Raw genomic sequence first — 22,064 nt, 5'->3', positions numbered from 1 at the left:
GACGACGGCGATGACGACGAGGTGACGATGACACGCTGAAACGCAAATGCTGAATCTGCAAACTGTGGCTGATCTGACCGTGCGGCGAGGTTCTGCTGCGGGAAGGTGAGATCTACAAAGTTCGGGACTTGTTCTGCGGTGTCTTGATGTTGAAAACTGAAAAACGCTGGTCTAGATGGAGGAACTGCCGCGGTAAATCTGCAAAAACGCTAGGTTGACTGCTGATCCAAAAACGCTAGGGGTTGAATCTGTGCTGATGCAAAAACGCTAAGTCAACTGCTGGAATCTGCTAACGCCAAGCTTCTCCTGCTGTCTGCAAAAACGCTGGCTGTCCTTGGTGAAAAACGCTAGACTGGTCTTTGGCTGAAAACGCTGTGTTGACTGCCGGCGGGGAACCCTACCTAGTTCCCAACAAAAGTCACTTGAAATTAATAAGTGAAAAATGACAAAAATAGGGTAAATAGGTTTCTGCACTGTAAAATGCTCCTGATGGAATCTGATGGTAATGTTGATGATCATGTTGTGTGCAACCAGAGGATATGCATCTACTCTACGTGCCTGGACATGCACGGTCTGCGGACAGACTCACAAAAGTGCCAAAACACTTCCTAATCTAGGCTGACTGAACTGAACTGAACCCATGTCATGAAGTAGCTTGTCCACGTACACTTAGGGTTAGATGCGCACGGGGAAGGGCAGATCACCACGAGTTGGTCGGGCTAATCGGCACCGGAATCCGAGCAATAAAAGGGTGTCTAGGCTCAGTTCAAAGTCATTTAGGTCCCTCGCGACACTTATAAGTTGGTGGGTACTAGGGAATTAACTCAAAAGAGGCAAACTGGACACATGGCGGCTCCAAATGCATCTGCCAGATTTGCATGAAGAGGGGGTGCCCAAATTGAGAGAGGGGGCTGATTTGACTTGCAGTGTGTGCTACAGTGTGTGTGAGTAGTGGGTGCAGGTGATCACAGCTTTAATGGAAAGCTTGCCTTCTCCCTTGCTCTATGTAGCGCGACGATTTGCTCTCGTGCATCTCTCCCTCCCCTTTGCACATATGGTAATGCCCCACTAGTTGGGCTTCTCAGATGACCATTTACAGTTCTAGGGGTTTTATGCGCGTTTGCCAAGGCAAGAGCCTTCTGTACGGGAACAGGATTAGCTAATTGCTAATCCCCTTCAGGTACACACAGTTCCATCGCAAAGGAATGCGAAAACGGAGAGTTTTTTCGTATGAAAACTCGCCCGATTTGCAGGGGAAGTGTCCCATTGCGTGTAGGAGCACCTGAGACACGCGTAGGCGTGCTCGCTCCGCTCGAAACGGTCCAAAACAGAGAATTACAGCCTGTTGGGTTTTTTTGCAGGTTTAGGGTTTCACACCTAAAGTACAGGGAATTGCAAGGAGAGCCTCGGAAAGGGCTTGGGATGCGTGTACAGGGTAGTAGACACCTAACAGTGGCAAACCAGAAAATTACAGCATGCTGAAATTGACCTGCAGCTCACCAGAAAGCTTCCATACTGCAAGGGAAAGTGTCCTTGACGTGTACTTTTGACCTACAGGGATATTTGCGCCGTTATGCTGGCGAAATTGGGTCAAAAACCTGCAATTACAGCCATGGACAGGTTTGGACAGCTTGGTGAGGGTTAGGTGCAAGTGTTTGAATCGTTTATTTGCTAGGGGAGCCTTGGGAAGACATTGGCCCTTGGGTGCTTGTACAGGACAATTTAGAGAGATTTCCCGCGAGGAATCTTGTCTAATTCAAGGGACAAGTGACGCTACAGGTGCGAGAGCTCGAGGACTAACCAGAAAAGTGATCGGTACGCGGATAGGAGCGCAAAACAGAGAATTCAGCGAGCTGCAATTTCTCGCCAGGTTTTGCAAAAGAGCTCTAAAGTGCGTGGAAAGTCTATGTTTGCTTGGGATTTTGTCCGTGGAGACTTCTGTTGTGGTTATGTTGTCAAAATCGGGTTGGAGTAGAGGAATTTCAGCCCGACAAGAGTGGGACAGCTTGTAGAAGTTTACAGGTTTTTCTCCAAGTATAATAAGTATAAAGAAATACCGAAAGGGGCGCCAGTCTTTGGGGCCAACAGGGTGTCGTTGTCTGCTTGGTAGCGCTCTAGCTGTCAGGCCGTGGTTTGTCTTGAAAGTTGAATTCCAGTCACAGGCTTATTCGTGAAGTTCCTCTGTGTCGTAAAGTTTAAAGTAAACAATTTCGGGTGAAAGCCAAAGCCTACCGCCCTACCGGCCGGTTTCACCCAGTACCCAATATGAGCATTTCCCACCACATGAACCAAGTTTTTCTACAGCATGTGAGCCACCTCTAATAAGTCATTTATTTTATTAAGTGACTTTATTTCATAATCGTGGGGGAATCCTTATAGTAGCTCGACCCAACACATTTTGGCTATATAAGGAGGCCCAAGGCGCTCAATAATTAGCAAATGAATGAGAGACGCAAGGAGGCAAGTACCCGACCGGCAGCATCTCAGGCTTCTCTAGCGTTTTCTACAGGATCAGCCTTCGCGTTTTCAGCCATAAAACCAGCGTTTCCAGATCAGCCCTAGCCTTGCCGTACCCCACCCGTCAGGACGTAGATCCTCGTTGCAATCACCCAATTGTTGCAGATCTGTCCGCACAGCCCAAAACAGCGAGCATTTTTTGCAGATTCAGCTTCAGATAGCTAGCGTTTTTGCATTCTCTGTCCTGCTTCCATCGACAGATGCAAAAAACCTACAAAACGCTGACTTTCTGCTGATCTCTGACACTGTGTCAGCGAGGACGGTGATGGCGACGACGCGACAACGATGCACTTAAAACGCAGATGCTGAAATCTGCGGATAGCGGGCTGAATCTGAAAACGATGGCTACAGACTCGACGGTACAGCAAGGATTTGTTGTGGGTAGGTGAGATCTACGAGGCTAATGGCTGAATCTGCAGTGTCCAAGTGCTGAAAACTGAAAACGCTGATGTGCTGGGGCTGATCTAACGCCACAATCTGCAAACGCTAGGCTAGGTCTACAAAACTAGAAAACGCCAGGTTGGATCTGTTGTTGATGAAAAACGCTAGGCTGAATCTACTGCATAAATGCTAATGGAGAGAATCCAAAAACGTTGGCTAAACGTTGGCTGCTTCTGTTGGCTGAAAAGGCTAGGGCCTCTTGCCGGTCTTGCTGAGAAGATGCACTACAAGTTGCTGGAACTTCTTTTGCCTCTTCTGCCAGAAAGAGCTAGCGTTAGGTTTCTTTTATAGATACTTAGCAAATTTGCCCTACTCACTTTTCCAACAAAGTCACTAATTAAATAAAAGTGAAAAATGAGTAAATAGGGAAAATGGGTTCTATGCACTATAAAATGCTCATCGTGGATACTGAATGTCATGTTGATGATCATGTTGTGTGCAACCAGAGGATATGCAACTACTCTAAGTGCCTGGACATGCACGGCCTGCTCACACGCTCACAAGGTGCCAGAACACTTCCTAAGCCGACTTGAACCCTAGGCTTGAGATAGCTTGTCCACATGCACATAGAGTTAGATGTGCACGTGACATCCCCTCCTTTTCAAAGTGAGGTATTAGTATCGAGCTGCATGGCTTCCTTGTAGTCTGCCAACAACTCTGGATAATCTCTGAAAAACTCTTCATCGACCCACACTGCCTCGTGGGTTCCTCAATCACTTCAACTTCATCGATGATCTCCGGCTCTTCTTCTTCAGAAATGTCCTTTGGAGGTGTACCCTTAAACACTTTCAACCAAGAAACATGGAAAACGTTGTGCATTGACCATGAGTTAGACAATTGTAATTTCATCGAAACCTCATTAATCTTTTCAATGACAGGAAATGGACCATACATTATGAAAGACAACTTAGGACACTTCTTTCCAACTTGCTTAAGACGTTTTATGATCCTTAAATAAACCCAATCCCCTAACATCCGCACGATGCTTGTTAACCTGTCGTGAGTAAGACTCATGAACCTTGCTTAGCCGAAGCTTTACACTCTCAGAAATCTCATCCAACGACTGACTTTCAGCATTGGCATCAGGCATTAGACTGACCGAGCGAGTCAAAAGTGACTGGAACGGACATCCAAAAGCTGCCTCATATGGAATGGCAGAGGAATAAGAGTCATTCAAAATTGCTTGACCCAAAGGGAGATAGAGCTCCCAATGAGACTGCTGATCATGCACATATGACTTCAAAACATCAAAAGTCAACTGATTGTAAATCTCTGTTTGACCATCTGACTGTGGATGGAAAGCTAATGAAAAATTCAACTTAGTGCCAAAATTTTCAAAGAGTACACGCCAAAAAGTGGACGCGAACTTAACATCCCTATCTGAAACAATTGGTGATTTTAGCAAACCACAGAGGGGGACCAATGCTTTATGAATAACCGTGCTACATCTTGTGCAGTGATTGCGGCCTTACAAGGAATCAACATGCAAAACTTACTAAAACGGTCAACAATTGTCAAACATTGAGTGTTCCTTAAATGCAAACTAGGTGGAAGATTAGTCACAAAATCCATAGAAATATCATGAAAAGGTCCATTGCGAATAGACAGCGAAAGCAAGAGGCCTTGCTACTTACCCCAAGGAGCTTTTACCTTTTGACAAATGGTGCACTGCGTGACATAACGAAACACATCCTTTCGCATTTTAGGCCAATAAAAGAATATTTCTATTTTTTCCAGAGTCGTGTTCATTCCCCTGTGCCCACCCATATGAGAGTCATGAGCATCGTGCAATATGGTTGTCCTCAGAGAGGGCAACACACATAGACGGTGACGAAAATACAACAAACCTTCACGAATGAGATAATTGTTAGGCCCTTGGGAAGCAAGAGACTACAACCATTGCTTACCAAACTCGGAATCTACATACTCGTTCTTCATGCTATCGAAAGACACACCCTGAAGAGAAACTGTGGATCTTGACTCAAGAGCCAACATCTGTCCTTTGCGACTTAACGCATCTGTAACAAGGTTAGCTTTTCCAGGCACATACTAAATCGAACCTCCAAATTGCTCAAAAAATTGTGACCACCGTGCTTGGCGATCACTCCAATGTACACTAGGCATAGACTGGAGCCACTTGAGGGCTTGGTGATCTAAGCGAACTGTGATCTCTCTACCATACAGAAAATGCTTCCAATGCTTGAGAGAGTGAATGACAGACAGAAGTTCTTTGTCATAAACTGAATAGTTCTTTTCTGCACTATTTAGCTTCCGACTAAGGAATGCAACTGGACGACCATGTTGCTGAAGCACAGCACCAATGTTGACATTGCTTGCATCCGTCCATACCTCAAAGGGGTCATCCCAAGAGGCAAGGATAAGACACGGCGCTTCTGTCACGCAACCTTGAGAGCTGCGAAAGCCTCAATGGTTGCCTCGGGCAAATCCACACACTGTCGGCGAATCTTTACCCCTTTCAAAACATCTGTCATGGATGCGGCAATGCGTGCAAAATTCTCTATGTGCGAACTATATGCTTGACATAAACCAAGAAAAGAAGACACATCATATGCAGTTTTAGGCAAATCCCAATTACGTACCTGTTCTACCTTCGCAAGATCTAGCTTGACGCCTTCTGCAGAAATAATATAACCCAGATAAGATAAGTAACTTCAGTGAGAAAAAACTCAGATTTCTTAGCTGTAATGTATAGCTGACACGCATCCAAACGGCTTAAAACCCTTTCTATATCCTTTTCATGTTGTTCCCACGATGCAGAAAAAATGAGAATATCATCAAGAAAGATGAACACACACACACAAAACATATCGCCAAAACGGCCTACCATGAGACGATTAAATGTACCCACGGCACTTATCAATCCAAAAGGCATGACCACATACTCCCATTGCCCTCGCTCTGTGCGAAAAGTGGTCTTGTAGATGTCGCCTTTGAATACCCTTACCTGATGGTACTCTTGAGATCAACCCTACTGAAAACCTTTGCTCCATTGAGCCTATCAAGGATATACTCAATGCGAGGCATCGGAAACTTGTTCTTGACGGTGATCTTGTTCAATGCCCTGTAATCAACACACAAACGAGACGAACCATCCTTCTTGCGGACAAATAAGATAGGAGCAGCAAAAGGACTTACACTAGGACGTATGAATCCTCTGGCCACCAACTCCGTGAGTTGCCGCTCTAACTCTTCTTCCCGAGTCTTGTTCAAACAGTAGGGTGCCTTACTGACTGGATGTGCCCTCTCCGTGAGTTCGATGAGATGGTCCTCCGGCTGCTCCAAAGGAAGACAGGGTGGAAGATCATCCTGCAAAAAGAGGTCCTCATACTTGGTAAACAAAGCTGAATACCTATCTGGAGCCTGAATGCTTTGGGTAACTAGAGAGGCATAGATGAATGCCGCTTGTGCTCCTCTTCGTAATTCACGCTTCGCCTGCATATGAGAAATGAGAGGTAAAGAATACAGACCCTCCTCACCACGAATGATCATTGAGGAGTCACTTTTGGCATTTAGAGTGAGAGTATGGTCTACCCATCAATGAGAGGGTTATGCTCACGAAACCATCTAATGCCCAAAATCATATCACATCCTGAGAGAGGAAACATGACAAAATTTTCTACGGAAGGCATCTTGTTGAACAGTGAATAACATATAAAGGCACTCTTGCGTAATGAGAGAGTCCATACTGGGAGCAAAGCCCAACACCTCGAGAGGAGTTGTCTGGCTAACCTCTACGGGCTCTCTCAACAAGAGGCACCAATCACATCATGCATACTGCCTGAATCAAACAATATGACAAAACGTTGACCCTTCACATGACCTTAACATTTAAAGAGAGACTCATCAATGTGTGTGTCAGAAACATGTGGAGACTCAGATTGGTTCATTAAAGTGCTTGTGGTAGTTGGCGGTGCTTTGGGTTCTTTAGGTGGTGTTGTCTTAGGACAAGCCTTCTTAATGTGATCCTTGACGTGAAATTGATAACATCGACCTTCCTTAGCATAAATGATTTGTTCTTCTGTCCTTATGTACCCTCCTATAATTCCTTGTGTAGCTTTTTCAATCGGGGTTAGCTTCGGTTTCGCGTGCTTGCTCAAGCTCAAGCTCCATAGCTGCCTTTCTTTCTTTGCGCTCGCGATCCAAGACTGCCTTTCTTTCTTCGGCTGCCAAGCGCGCTTGATCACGCTCGCGATCCAAGGTTGCCTTTCTTTCCTCGGCCGCCAAGCGCGCTTGATCACGCTTGCGATCCAAGGCTGCACGTTGCGCCTCTTGTTGTAGCATCGTGTCCATCATCAAGGGTCGGAAAAAAATCCTCCTAGTGGGGAAAATTCTTCGTCACTACCTCCATGCTCATCACCTTCACGCAAAGTATCCATTCCGCTTCAGGTGATGACCATACACTGAGATCTTGGGTACTTAAGTTCGCGAGGAACTTCGGTTCTTGAGGTTCTTGGGTTCTTGAGGTTCTAGAGTTCTTGAGGTTCATGAGTTCTTTAGCTTGCAATCGGTGTTTGAGAAGGCTTTTCTCTTACCCGAGCTTGACTCTTCCCTGCGGCCTACCCCTTGGCAACCTTGCGCTCACGCTTTTTCCCACCTCACGTCGATTGGTCGGCCACTAAGTGCACGGTCCACTCTCAATGAGTGAAAAGAGGAACAAGGGGAGGCTGTACAAACCCTTCTTTCTTGGGTTACCTGTCACTCTTCAAAAACACAATTAAGAATCGACATGCCCAATTGGACTTGGGTTACGTGCAACCGCAACAAGCAAAAAATTTCTTGTGGTTCTTTCCTTGAGTGATACAGAACACTACCAAAGCTCTAATACCAACGTAAGGTGCAACGGAAGTGAATGTTGACTTTGCTCAAGATGAGTGCTCCGGATTAAGCTCAAGGGTTCCTTTTACTTACGGAAGGGAGAGCCTTTCGTTCTTCAGAGAGTGCAATGATCACAAACAAAGTGAATGCTACTGTGAATGAAGGTGCTGAGACTGAGAGAGAGAGAGAGAAGAATACGACACCAGACGGTTCTTAAACCCTCCTCCAAGAGCCCCCTCTCTATGGCGAGAGAGGTCTATGCTATTGATTGTACAAATCTGGTACAATGGTCTAGATGCAAAGGACTTGCCGACGATGTCGACGACAATGATGACGACGACGAGGACGGGCTGAAATCTGAAAACCCTAGGGCTGAAAATATAAAATCTGCAAAACGCTGACTTCCTGTTGATCTCTGACACTGTGTCGGCAAGGATGGTGATGGCAACGACGATGCGCTGAAAACGCAGATGCTGATTTCTGCGGACAGCGGGCTGAATCTGAAAACGCTAGCTGACTCAATGGTACGGCGAGGATTTGTTGTGGGTAGGTGAAATCTGCGAGGCTAATGGCTGAATCTGCGGTGTCTAAGTGCTGAAAACTGAAAACGCTGATGTGTTGGGGCTGATCTGACACCGGAATCTGCAAACGCTAGGCTAGGTCTGCAAAACTGCAAAACGCCAGGCTGGATCTACTGTTGCTGAAAAATGCTAGGCTGAATCTGTTGCAGAAATGCTGATGGAGAGAATCCAAGAACGTTGGCTGGTTTTGTTGGCTTAAAACGCTAGGGCCTCCTGCCGGTCTTGCTGAGAAGGTGCACTGCAAGTTGCTGGAACTTCTCCTGCCTCTTCTGCCAAAAAGAGCTAGCGCTAGGTTTCTTTTATAGATACTTAGCAAATTTGCCCTACTCACTTTTCCAACAGTCACTTATTAAATAATAAGTGAAAAATGAGTAAATAGGAAAAATGGGTTCTATGCACTGTAAAATGCTCATGATGGGTACCGAATGTCATGCTGATGATCATATTGTGTGCAACTAGAGGATATGCAACTACTCTAAGTGCCTGGACATGCACAGCCTACTCACAGGCTCACAAAGGTGCCAGAACACTTCCTAAGCAAACCTGAACCCTAGACCTGAGATAGCTTGTCCAAAGGCACATAGGGTTAAGAGTGGAGTTGGAGAGAACGAATTTTCTACACCAAGAGGATTGTTCCCCGATCCTCCCCCATCCCCATCTATGCCACGGATTGCACCAAATCCTATGGAGGCTTTGGTCAAGTCGATGATGGAGATGATGCTACAACAAGAGGTGCAACGCGCCGACATGGAAGAAAGAAGGGCAGCTATGGAGCGTGAGCGTGAGCAAGCACGCTTAGCGGCTAAAGAACAAAGGGCAGCTATGAAGCTCGAGCGTGAGCAAGCACGTGAGGCTCAACGCATAGCGGCCGAAGAGAAGCGAGCAGCTATGGAGTTAGAGCGAAAGGCGCAGAGAGACCAACGCATGCGTGAGTTGGTCCTATAGGTACTCTCCTCGACGACAAAGCCACTAAAGAAGGTCGACGAGCCATCAGGTAGCACATGTAGTGACGAAGATTCCAACAAACCAGTCACTGAGAAGTTGACGTTTAATAAGTATGATGTTAAGATGGATGCTTCTTTGAATCATTCTTGGTTGCATGAATTTAATGCTTACTTTGCGACTATCAAGAAAACAAGCAACAGTAAACTTTTGACTGTTGCCATGTACCTAGTGGCGGGTGATGCCATTAATTGGTATCAAGCTTGGCAAGAGTCACAGATGGCTTAGCATCTTGAGCATGCCGAGGAAGGCGTACCCCTTTCTTTCGGTTGGGTCGACTTCCAAGACAAGCTCAAGCTCAAGGCTCGCTTCATGCTCAAGTACCTTGATTCGTTAAAAGAAGATTGGTGTGGTCTTAGGCAAAATGGATCCCCTGTTATGTCTTTTTCTAACCGCCTTTTGCAAATTGGCGTTCAATTGCGCGGATGAGGATCGCAAGGAGGCTTTCCTCTTTGGGTTAGATGAGTACATCAAGTTCGATGTGCAAGTTTTCAGCCCTAAGGACTATAATGACGCCGTTAGAATCGCCTTAGCACAAGAAATGAAGCACAACAAAGGCAAGCCGAAGGAGAACACGTCGAGTACTTCTCAAGACCAACCGAATGGTAAGCACGGTAAGACCATTGGTAAGAATGACAGTAATTCTTCTTCTCAATCTTCTTCTACACCTAGAGCACAACCTCTCACAATGAATCTAAAGAAAAGGCTAAAACTCAAGAAACTTGTAACAAACTTGGACACCCCAAGTCTAGAATCTGTCGCAGCAGGAGAGAGAGATTCACTTAAAACACTTCACAAATGAATCACAATTCAATTGAGTCGACACGGCCCGACGTAGTTGCATGCCAAGAGATTGGCCCCAAAGACTGGCGCCCCTTTCGGTATTTCTTTTTGTATTAACCTTTGAGCAAAGTACAACTCCCGCAGGTCCTCAGCTCTCAGACTCTGCATCCAGATGCTCTCCAGAGAGAGGCCCTTGGGTTCCTTTTATTCTTACAAAGGGATGCCAAAAGCAGATCCCCAAAAGCAATTAAACTCAAAAACAATGAGTCCCAAAAGCAAACTCACTCCAAAAACTGCCAAAAAGCAACCAGTGCAAAATACGGAATTATGTACAACCCTGCCACGTCAGCAGCCAACGTGAAACGCGGAAATTCGTACAATCTGCCACGTCAGCCTGCGAGCGCGTTTTGTGGGATTCCGTACTGCTGCCATGTGGCATGTTGTTCGTACAGGCTGCCACATCATCAGTCTGCCCGGGGGTGGTCATGCCACATCATCAATTTGTGACATACCCCCCTCTTGAAAGAATTGTAATCGCCCTCGATTACGCCTACAAAACAGACAAAGCCCATAAATCAATTCAATAGACACTCACTCTAAGTACCGACGCACTAGACACGACGCATCTAACACTTGTACAAAGACGACAGTCACATCACGTCACATGACATCACATGACAGATCAAATTAATCACAGAAAAATTCATTCCAAATCTCAGACCATGACTGCCAGCAACGTATTTAGTAATCGCATCTAGATCCATCTCGAACCTCACTGATGTCGCATTAACTAATCCTTATTGCAATCATGTCTATAGAGATTTTCGAGACCGAAATGTTGCAGTCATTTCGTCTTTCAGTTCCTGCACTCGAACAAATCACATGGAGAGTACACATCATTCAAGTTCAATTTCGGAAATTCCCATTTCATAAAGTCATATAGCAAAATATTGTCAGCACCGCAATATCCTTAAATCCAAAGGAAACTCAGTGGCTATTCCATCCAAGTAATCTGTGACAAAGGAGCGGAGTAACTCCCCTCTTGTGCAGTCCCGTCTGCACCAGATTCAACTGCCAAGTGCAGTGGAAGTGTTTATGAATTTAGCTCGGATCTAGTACTCCGCACAAACACAAGGGACACTTTACTTCACTTGAAAGAACTAAACTGAACTGAGTGAACGAGAGAGAAAAGAGACGACACAAGGATGTCGGGTCCCAACCCTCAAGGGCCCCATTGCTCTGTTGCCAGAGCAAGTACTTTCTTTATTCTTGCACAAATGCTCAAACAATGACTGGATGTTGAGATGCTGAGATACTGATGCTAATGGGTATTGATGTTGTGGTACTTGATGACGATGATGTGGACGACGACGATGTTGACGACAACGACAATGACGATGGCGATGTCGACGACGACGACGACGACGACGACGTGGTCAAGGCTGAAATCTGAAAATGCTAGGTACTTTTACTAGAGATCTGCAATCTACGGCGGTATTGCGGCGAGGATCTGCAATTGCCAATGCATGCGGAGGTGCAATGCAAAAACGCTAGCTGATCTGGGCTAAATTTGCAAAGTGTTGGCTGCTTTTGGCTGAAACCAAAAACGCTAGGCTGATTCTGCTACTGATGGTCGATACGGCGAGGATCTGCAACCAGGAAGGGTGCGGTAAGGCGAGGTTCAGGGCTGATCTGAAAACACAGGTATTATGGGCTGAAAATACTGGTCTTTTGCTGCTGAAAACGCTGGGCTGAATCTAAGAAAACGCTAGAGATCCTTAGGTACTGCCGATCAGGCGCCTGCCTCCTTGCTTCTTCTGCTTCTATTATGCTTCTACTGAGCGCCCAATGGGTTTCTTTTACAGTTCCTTTAGCCATTTGCCCTACTTACATTCCAACAAGGGTAAATAAAAAGTCGCTTATTGATAAATGACCTTTAGAGGTGGTTCACGCGGTAAAATGCCTGTATGATGAAATGTTGTCATGTGCAAGAGAGGGTATGCAAGTGTGACTGGCCTGGGCATGCACGCCTTGCTAGAGGCTCACAAAGGTGCCAGGCTCAGTCCTAAGCTATTGGATCATGCTAGATCGTGGCAGAACATGTCCACGTAGCGCAAGTGAAGTGTGCACGTGACATCCCTCCCTGTTAAAGGTGAGATACAACTGCCGAACTTCTATCTGTGCTTCTGATGTTGACTGCTATTGATGCATGTGGATGCATAACCAATGAAGATTCCTCCAAATGGGTGGGTACTACGGATGTAGATATGGTGCGATGTAAACACCTACCATACAAGTTATCAGGTAGCCTTACTACTGTCGCAGAATACCAGTCTTCCTGCTGACTCTGCCTTGCAAGCAAGTATGACCACTCGAACAGTTTTGTCGTGAAACATTGCAGGTGAAGATGAAAGGTAAGGGTGCTCGGAGGAGTAGACGCAACTAAACCGAAAGCCTCAAGGTAAAGTTCCAAAATCTGAGTATCTACTAGGTCCTCCTCCTCAATCCACTTCGCATCCAATGCCAGATAGTTCTTAAATTTCACTAAGAATCGCCGAATCACTTTACCTTTCACTTTTCTTTCCTTATGTGCCAAAATTGAGTATCTCCTCGCTCTCTTCCACTCCGGGTCGCTCATCAGGCTCCCCATCAATTGGCACCTCACCCTTAAAGGGTTTCGATAGACTCCATGAAAAGCATTGCTTCCAAGTATCTGGCAACTTGAGTGTGAAGAATACATCATTTATCTTTTCTTTAATCTGGAAAGGGCCATAATATCTCATACTAAGCTTTGGAAAAAGCCGCTCTTTTTCCTTTTGTTTCCTTAGGCGTGCCTTCTCACAACGTAAAAGCATCCAATTATCTTCCTTCAACTTCAAGTCGCGTCAATGTTGATCCGCTGCCTTCTTGTGCCGTGCATGAGACTTCTCTAGAGCCTCTCGAATCTTGGCAGAAGCAGTGTCCAAATCCCTTGTATATTGATCGGCTTCAAAAATCTCGTCTTTAGTGCTTAGAAAGGAAGGGACCTTCTTAGCACCTTCGATTACCTCAAATGGCGCCTTCCCCATCGAAGAGTGAACCGTGTTATTGTAGGCAAATCACACCAAAGGTAGATTGAGTCTTCTGATTAGAGATGTAAGACTTCAGCAAGTCCAAAACCACTGAATTGGCTATCTCAGATTGCCCATCTGTCTGCGGGTGAAATGATGACAAGAACTGCAACTGCGTGCCAATGTTCTCCCAAATAGCCTTCCAAAATAAACTCGTGAATCAGGGGTCTCTGTTGGAGACTATGGTCTCAGGCATGCCATGTAACCGAAATATCCGAGCAATGAACAGTCTCGCTAAATGATCCGGCTTGATTGTTTTCTTTTACTGAAATGAAGTGAGCTTGTTTGCTAAATCTGTCAATGACGTTCCAAATGCCGTCGTGCCCAATTTGACTCTTCGGGAGATCAAAGATAAAATCCATAGCAATGCTTTCCCAAGGGCAAGTGGGAATGGGTAAAGGCTGTAGTAACACCCTGTGTCTTATGTATGTCAAACTTGACCTTTTGGCATACTAAACAATTGCAAACAAAGTCGTCCACATCCTTTTTGAGTCTCGGTCAATAGAAGTAACGCTCCACACCCTTCAAGGCGGTATCGATGCCGCGGTGACCCGTTAAAGGTGGACAATGGCACTCTGTCAAGACTTTTTCCCTCAAGGGTCGTGTAACACACAACATCGTTTTCTTCATCAAGTAGCCATCCCATATGGAATACCTTGGAATTATCTCCCCATTCTGTATCCGAGTAAAATTGTCTGCAAAGTCATGTTCTGAGACGTATTGGTCAACCATATCCTCGAAGCTTCTGTGATGAATCGTAGAAATAGCCAAGACTAGGGGCTTCAGAGACAATGCATCTGCCACTAAATTTTTATGTCCCTAAACATGGACAATCTGGAAGTGAAACTGTGACAAGAAATTAGCCCACCACATCTGATTTTCCGAAAGTTGCTTCTGTGACAAGAAGTAGCGTAGACTCTCGTAATCTGTAAAAACTGTGAAATCGGCTCCGAGTAAATAGTGTCGTCATTGTGTAAGAGCATGGATCACTGCCAATAACTCTTACTCATAGATCTGTGCTACCAATTCTAGCCTTGAAAACATTCTGCTTTCATAAGCAATCACATGACCTTGACCGCTCCCAGACAACGACCACAAGCATCAAAATAAACTTCGAACTGCTTTTGCAAATCTGACAAAGCCGACATTGGTCCAGTCGTCAATTTTTCCTGTCTAAAAAGCAATCACCTATGTCGGTCCCCACAAGAAAGGGACTCCTTTCTGAGTCAATAAGTGCAAAGGTGAAGCTATCTTTCCAAAGTTACGAATGAATCACCCCAATAATAAGAGCACAAGCCCAAAAAGGTTCGAACTTCATGAACATTCTTCAAGTCAAGCCAATCGCGAATAGTCTCAATTTTGGCCGGGTCCATCTGTACTCCTACTACTAAGATGATGTGTCCCAAGAAATGCATCTCCGACAAGAAAAACTCGACCTTTTTAGCATCAATAACCAATCTATGATCGCGCAATGTCTGAAAGACCTGTAGCAGATGGTGTTGGTGCTCTGCTTCATTCTTGGAGAAAACTATAATGTCATCAAAAAAAAGTTCCCACAAAAGATCAATACTCTCGGAAAATCCTATCCATCATTCGGTTGAAAGTTGTTGGAGCATTTGTAAGTCCAAAGCACCAAAAATTTGTATAAACCAAAACTTGTCCGAAAGGCTGTCTTGTAGACATCTTTCGAAGCAATTCTGATATTGATGATATCCACTTTTCAAATCAATCTTGCTGAAACAAGAGGATCCCTGAAGTTTGTCAAGAATATCATCGATCCTTGGAATCAAGAATCTGTCCTTGATGGGGTGATTTTATTGAGATCTCTATAATCAATGCACATTCTCCAAGATCCGTCTTTCTTTAGTAATGGAAAACCGAAGAACAGTAAGGTGGTGTACTAGGCTGGATGAGACCCTTTTCAAGAAGGTCTTTCACTTGGTTCATGATTTCTTCATTCTGGGCTCGGCTAACACGGTAAGGTGGCCGGTTCAGTGGTGTGCTTCCATAATCAAGTCAATGGTGTGGTCCTCAGGACGAGATGGAGGTAACTTGCCTCGTAGGCCTTCTGAGAAATAGTCAGCATGTGTATGCAAAAATTCTTGTCGTTCTTTATCCAATTCACACATGTTCGTTCATTGTTCATCATTCAATTCTTTCAAGTAGAGCAAGTAAACGAAAAGAATGTTTCATTTATTTCGAAATGGCCGAAATCGATACAATAGGGACGGACTCGCCCTTCAATTTTACATCAAGTACAATTTTCATGCCCTTCTCATTTGTCAAAGTCGCTTTCTTGGCCCAATAGTTGACCACGGCGTTGTTCTTGTGGTACCAAGGGATTCCTAGGAGGACGTCGCACCCTTCCAAGGGCATGATGTAAAAGTCCTCGTACCCTAAATACCCCTAACAATGCAAATGAAGTTTGCCAATGACAAGTGTAATGGCAACAACCCGTCCGGGCATCGCTAGAATTGCCTCGGCCGGTGGCCCCATCCTATCGGGCTTAATTTCAAGTCGAGCCGCCAATTCAAGTGAAATGAAGTTGGCCTTGGCTCCTCCATCAAAGATAATGAAGGCTTCCTGATCTTTTACTTTGCCCCATGCGCGACAAATCCGTACTTTCGTCCATCTAACTCGGTTTGGTCCCCATGCAATCTGGTACCAGTCCTGTTTTCATCTTGCCTTTTCTGCCACGTTCTTTTGCAGCCCCATAGCTCTCTGGCCTTTCTTCCAATTGTCCTTGCTATGCCTTTTTGGGGCACTTTGTGGACATATGTCCCTGTTCCCCGCAACCAAAACACTTCCCTCTTTGAGATAGTCAGCTCTCTGTTCCACAGTCAATCGGGATCGTGCATCCTTCTTTTCTCAAAGTTCTTCTTTCTATTGTCATTTGTCGAGTTATGTCCGGTCCTTTGTGTCAAAACTTCATCAGTGAGGTAGGTCAAGTTACTCGAATGTATCGAAAATCCCCGCTTAGCATGTCCTATCAATTGTTGTATGGACTCGAACTTTTGCTCAAGGCAGTAATCTCCGATTTCTTTAGGGAGTCGGCAACAAAACCGCTCAATCTGCTCTTCGAAAGTGACCTTCTTAAACGAAGAGGTCGGTAGAAAAGAATCCCAAAATCTTTCACAATATGCATCCATGTGTCACCCTTGGTCATCCGAAGATGGTTCCAAGCGGTTCTCACATCTCCTTCGTACTCTCAAGTCAACCAAGAAGAAATAAAGAGCCATTTGAACTTTAACCACTTGATCAGGGCTTCTCTCCTCAGAAGAAGAGTGGACCACCATGTTTGTGCATTTCCCTTCAAGAACGATGTTGTGCCCTCCTGATCTTGGAGTGCTCTGAGTAGTGCCCTTCAGAGAATGATATATCTGTCACAAAGTGATGACGTGGCTACCGACATAATTTCTACCAGAAATCCTAATTTTGCAAAAACCCTAATCCTAACTGCTGGCTGAAACCCTAAGTGGCTGAAAAACCCTAAAAGCTGGCGCCAGTGCCACGTGGCAGCAGTTCCGGGAATTGCGGCGTGAATCTCGGAGGTGGGAAAAAGTTCCTAGAGACGCAATTTTTGGAAGCTTTTTGCTACGCAAGGAATTGGAGAGAGAGAGAGAGAGAGAGAGAGTTGATTTGCTTTATTTTACTGGCTCTTTTGAGAGAGAGAGAAACTGCTTTTGATTGAAAGATTTTGGGGCTCTGCTTTTGGGCATCCCTTGTAACCTTTATATTAGTGGTTTAGGGCTCACTTCTTAGAGCATTTGGACACAGAGTCTGAGAGTGAAACCCTAACCGCTCTTTGTACTTTGCATTGATTTAATACATAAGGAAATACCGAAAGGGCCGCCAATCTTTGGGGCCAATATCTCTAGGCACGGAACTCCGCCAGGCCAGTGCAAATCTATTGTGATCTATGAATTGTTTTGAAGTGGTTATTTGGTGTTGTCGCGATCGATTCTTGACTTGGAGTGTCCAAGTCTGTTACAACGGATCGCCATCGTCACGACTTGAAATTGAAGATTGGGTGGTGCTCTTACGTTTTGAGAAGGCACGCCTAAGAAAGAAAAAAGGAAAGGAGAGGCTTTTTCCAAAGCTCAGTATGCGATACAATGGACCTTTCCAGATCACTGAAAAGATAAATGATGTCTCCTTCCGATTGAAACTGCCTGATACTTGGAGGATTCACAATGCATTCCATGTGAGTCTCTTGAAACCTTTTAAGGGTGATGTGCCTGATGATGGGGAGCTTGATGAGCAACCGAAGTGGAAAAAAACAAGGAGATCCTTGTTCCTGAACAGATTTTGGCACATAAGGATACAAAAACTAAAGGTAAAGTCCGAAGGCGGTTCTTGATTAAATTCAAGAACTATCCTGCATTGGATGCGAAGTGGATGGAGGAGGACCTAGCAGATACTCCTCAGATTGTCAAACTTTACCTCGATGCTTGTGGTTTAGCATAGTCTATTCCAAACGGAACCCAGAATTCAGCTTGGCCGGAGATCTGGTGCAATGGGATGCACAAGAGGGGAGTCGCTCCGCTCCTTTGTCAACAGATGCCTTGATTTAGATACTAGAGTCACTGATGTCTCTTTGAGCTTCAGGGATACTGAAAGCTGACAGTATTCTGCTGAATGACTTTAATGAAATGGAATTCCTGATTATGATACTGATTTGTTCTTGACTTCTCTTAATTGCAAGAACTGATCGACGAAATGACTACAGCATTTTGGTCTGATTGATCTCGAATAGACATGGTTGCAATAGGGGTTAGTCAATCGGACATCGATGAGGTCCCGATTGGACCTAGATGTGATTGCTAGCTACATTGCCGATAAATCATGGTCTACGATCCGAATGAATGTTGAATGTCATGTGATGTCCTGTGATGTCTAGTGATGTCCTATGATGTCATGTGATGTGACTATCGATTTGGTACATGTGCTAGCTAGATGTGCATTCCTAGCACTTCGGTATTAACAGTCAGTGTTTGCAAAGACGGTTTATGGCTTCTGTCGGTTTTGCAAGCATAATCGCGGTCGATTACAATGCTTTCAAGAAGGGGGTATGTCACAAAGTGATGACGTGGCTACCGACAGCAGAAACCCTAATTCTGCCAGAAACCCTAAAAATCATGCAAACCCTAATTTCTGCCAAAAACCCTAATTTTGCAGAAACCCTAATTTCTGGAAACCCTAACCCTAACTGCTGGCTGAAACCCTAAGTGGTTGAAAAACCCTAAAAGCTGGCACCAATGCCACGTGGTAGCAGTTCCGGGATTTGCGGAGTGAATCACGAAGGTGGAAAAAAGTTCCTAGCGATGCAATTTTTGGCAGCTTTTTGCTACGCAAGGAATTGGAGAGAGAGAAAGAGTTGATTTGCTTTATTTTACGGGCTCTCTTGAGAGAGAGAGAAACTGCTTTTGACTGAAAGCTTTTGGGGCTCTACTTTTGGGCATCCCTTGTAACCTTTATATTAGTGGTTTAGGGCTCACTTCTCAGAGCATCTCGACGCAGAGTCTAAGAGTGAAACCCTAACCGCTCTTTGTACTTTGACATTGATTTAATACATAAAGAAATACCGAAAGGGGTGCCAGTCTTTGGGGCCAATATCTCTAGGCACGGAACTCCGCCGGGCCAGTGCAAATCTATTGTGATATGTGAATTGTTTTGAAGTGGTTCTTTGGTGTTGTCACGATTGATTCTTGACTTGGAGTGTCCAAGTTTGTTAAAATATCAAACTGCTGAATGAAAGCCAAAGCCTTGGGAACATCTCGGAATCCGGAAAAGGATTCGAATTTCACTGACTCTTTAAATTCCACTGACTGTCCACCCTCTTTAAATTCCTTAGTCTTTTTGTTCTTATCTTTGAGGAAATCATATTGGTTGGCTCTGTAAAAGTGTTTCTTCTTTGCATAAAACATGTGATCATCGCAGTCCGAACTGTTTGAGGATGACTCCTCAGTAGAACTGTCAAAAACCGATCGGAATCTGATCTTCTTTACCTTTTTCTTGTTCTTTCCAAAACTTTGATTCTTGCTTTGCTTCTTGCCCTTTTTATCCTCCTCGCTCGAGTCGAAAGAGGAAGAGCTACTGTCAGAAGAACCAAAGAAATATGATACCAATGTAATGTGCAGCGGAAGTGAGTGAGGATGAATACTCACGATGAGTGCTCAGTGCGTAGTTAAGGTTCCTTTTACTTCATGAGAGAGTTCCTTTTACTTCATGAGAGATGTGCAAAGACTAGAGAGACAAGAGAGAATGATATTGTGAGTGAAGGAGAGAGAAAGAGAGAGAAGACTAACACCATATGGGATCCCAAACCCCCCTCCAAGGACCCCCCTCTCTATCGCTAGAGGTATCTGCTTTAGAATGCACAAATGCTGATACAATGGTCCTAGATGCTGATGGGATCTTATTACTAATGCTTGAATCAGCAAGGCTAAGGGCTGAAAATGCAAAACGCTAGGGATGTTGAGTGGGATGTGCAAGCTCAACGAGACTGTGGGCTCATTTGTGGTGGTCGACGTGGACTGAAAAACAGAAAACGCTAGCTGATATGAGCATGAATCTGGAAACGCTGGGATTGTGGCTAAAATCTGCAACTTCTAAAAGCACTTGGACATGCAGGTGCTGCATATAGGTTCACAAGGGTGCCATAACACTTCCTAGACTGTCCTAAACCCTAGAAATAGGAGTTAGCTTGTCCACATGCACATAGGATTAGATGTGCATGTGACATCTATGTAACTGAACAAGAATTTTCATCGGATTATTATTTTGTTTGTTTTGGTCAAGTAGACCAGGATCTTAGAGAGACAAGTTTATTGAGCTACATGGATTGCTTTACAGTGTGGTATGAGACACAACTTAAGCTTCCAAGTAATTAGCTAACATTGAGGACAATGCATCTTTTGAAGAGGTGGAGAAAATAGTCACAATCTTCTCACTCCATGGAGAGTCATAGACTAACAAAACCCTTACGATCATTAAAAGAATCTTCATATAGAAGAATTTCTGATCTCTAGTGGGGTTGTTAGATTGACTACTAGTTCATTAGTGTCCTCGATACAGCTATCTAGTTTGTAGATATTGCAAGAGGCAATATGAGTACAAGGTCCAGTTCTCGACAAGAAACCGAGTTAGAAAATGGTAAGTTAACAAGAAACCAAGCTAGAAAATGGTAAGTTGTATCTAGTTTGGTATGTGCTTTGCTAGAAAAGAAATCTTTTCTTTCTACGCTATTCAACGTGATCATTGAGAACAACAATCTAAGTTAAGGGGGGTGAGATGTTGAACATCCGATAAAACCATGTGTATTTACAAAGTGACAAGCAATCAATGATCGGTGAATTTACAAGATCCAAAATCAGATAGGGTCTTTGGACAAGGCTTAGCTACTAAAGACAAACCAAGTGCAAGTGTGTAAATAGGTTGGATGGTAAGGTATGCCAAGTGTGCACTGTAGAGCACAAGGACAAAGGTGTCAAGATTATACAACCTCGTGTATCTACAAAGTGATAAGCAATCAAAGATCAGTGAAATTGCGAGATCCAAAAATAGGTTGGGTCTTTGGACAAGACTTAGCTACTAAAGACAAACCAAGTGCAAGTGTGTGGATAGGGGGATAGCTAGGTATGCCAAGCGTGCGCTGCAGAGCACGAGGACAAAGGTGCCAAAATTAGCCATGGATTTCGGCAAGCAGCTCAAAACCTGGTTTATGTTTAGGGGTCCTTATAAAAAGGAAAGGTTGTAAACGTGGGACATAGGGCTAATGAAAATGCCAAGGGTAATGGGAGCTTCAAGCGGCGGCTATCCTAAAAGGTAAGACCTCTTCCTATATAAGCAAAGGTTAGGTGGATAGTTACACACACTATTCTGTTTTTTCCTTTTCTCTCTCATTTTCTTTAGAAGCGAAGGGGAGTTCGTGAGTTCGCAGTCTCACATTGCCCTAATGCAATCTTGTCACAAGCGTAAGGAATAGACATTAAGCTCCATAGAGCCAATAAGAGCTCACCCTGGAACCTCACAGCTAGTAGCACACTAGCCAAAACTCCACCGCAAGAACTATGTTCCCATTCCAATAGCCACACGATATGGATGTGTCCTATGAGCGCTATCTACAGGTTTTTTGCATGTCCATAGAGAATGAGCAAGAATAGAATGTTGCCCTGACGCAATCTTGTCACAAGAATAAGGAACGGACATTAAGCTCTCTCATCCATAGAGCCAATATTGAGCCTCAGAGCTAGTAGCACACAAGCCAGACCTCCACCACAAGAGCTAGCTTCCCATTCCAATAGCCACACCATATGGATGTGGGTAGAGCTGCCAAGTGAATAGAGTCCAAGTGCATGGTGATCCGATCATAGCTCACAAAGCAACCTATGAATCCTACTTCTACTATGTTTATACTGCTCTAGAACGCACCCTGATTCTCAGTGTGGGCCTCTCTTAGTTCCCCTTTCCTCCCTCCTCACCCACACCTGCCACCAGCTTCTCCAGTACCTTGGTCACTCAAATCCACTACTTTATGTATGATGTGCTAATTTTTCTACAAAAGCAGATGAAGTGCCACATGCGATTGACCAAGCTCATTTGTTACCGGTGCAACAATTCTGCAAGAGAGTTCAATGGCTGCAAGTCAAGTCAATCATCAGCTTTCCTACAGGCTACAAAGGAAGCTAGACCTTACCAAACAAAGACATGGCTAATCATCGTGTGAGGACACATCAAATCTCAAAATTAAATGTATTCATATGTCATCACGCAACCTTTATATGGCAAAAGG

The 22,064-nt window shown here is 44.6% G+C and overlaps 1 pseudogene across 1 annotated transcript in view; it reads right to left on the bottom strand.

Annotated features, from left to right (window-relative positions):
• Positions 1–22,064, bottom strand: part of LOC147432898 (7-deoxyloganetin glucosyltransferase-like) — a 51,045-nt pseudogene that overhangs the window by 28,377 nt on the left and 604 nt on the right. The gene's annotated exons all lie outside the window — the stretch shown is intronic.

This window comes from Adiantum capillus-veneris, chromosome 20 (assembly GCF_014529385.1).
Source record: "Adiantum capillus-veneris isolate H3 chromosome 20, ASM1452938v2, whole genome shotgun sequence".
In the NCBI taxonomy this organism is placed as follows: domain Eukaryota; kingdom Viridiplantae; phylum Streptophyta; class Polypodiopsida; order Polypodiales; family Pteridaceae; genus Adiantum; species Adiantum capillus-veneris.
This window is presented reverse-complemented; position numbering and strand designations above follow the sequence as displayed.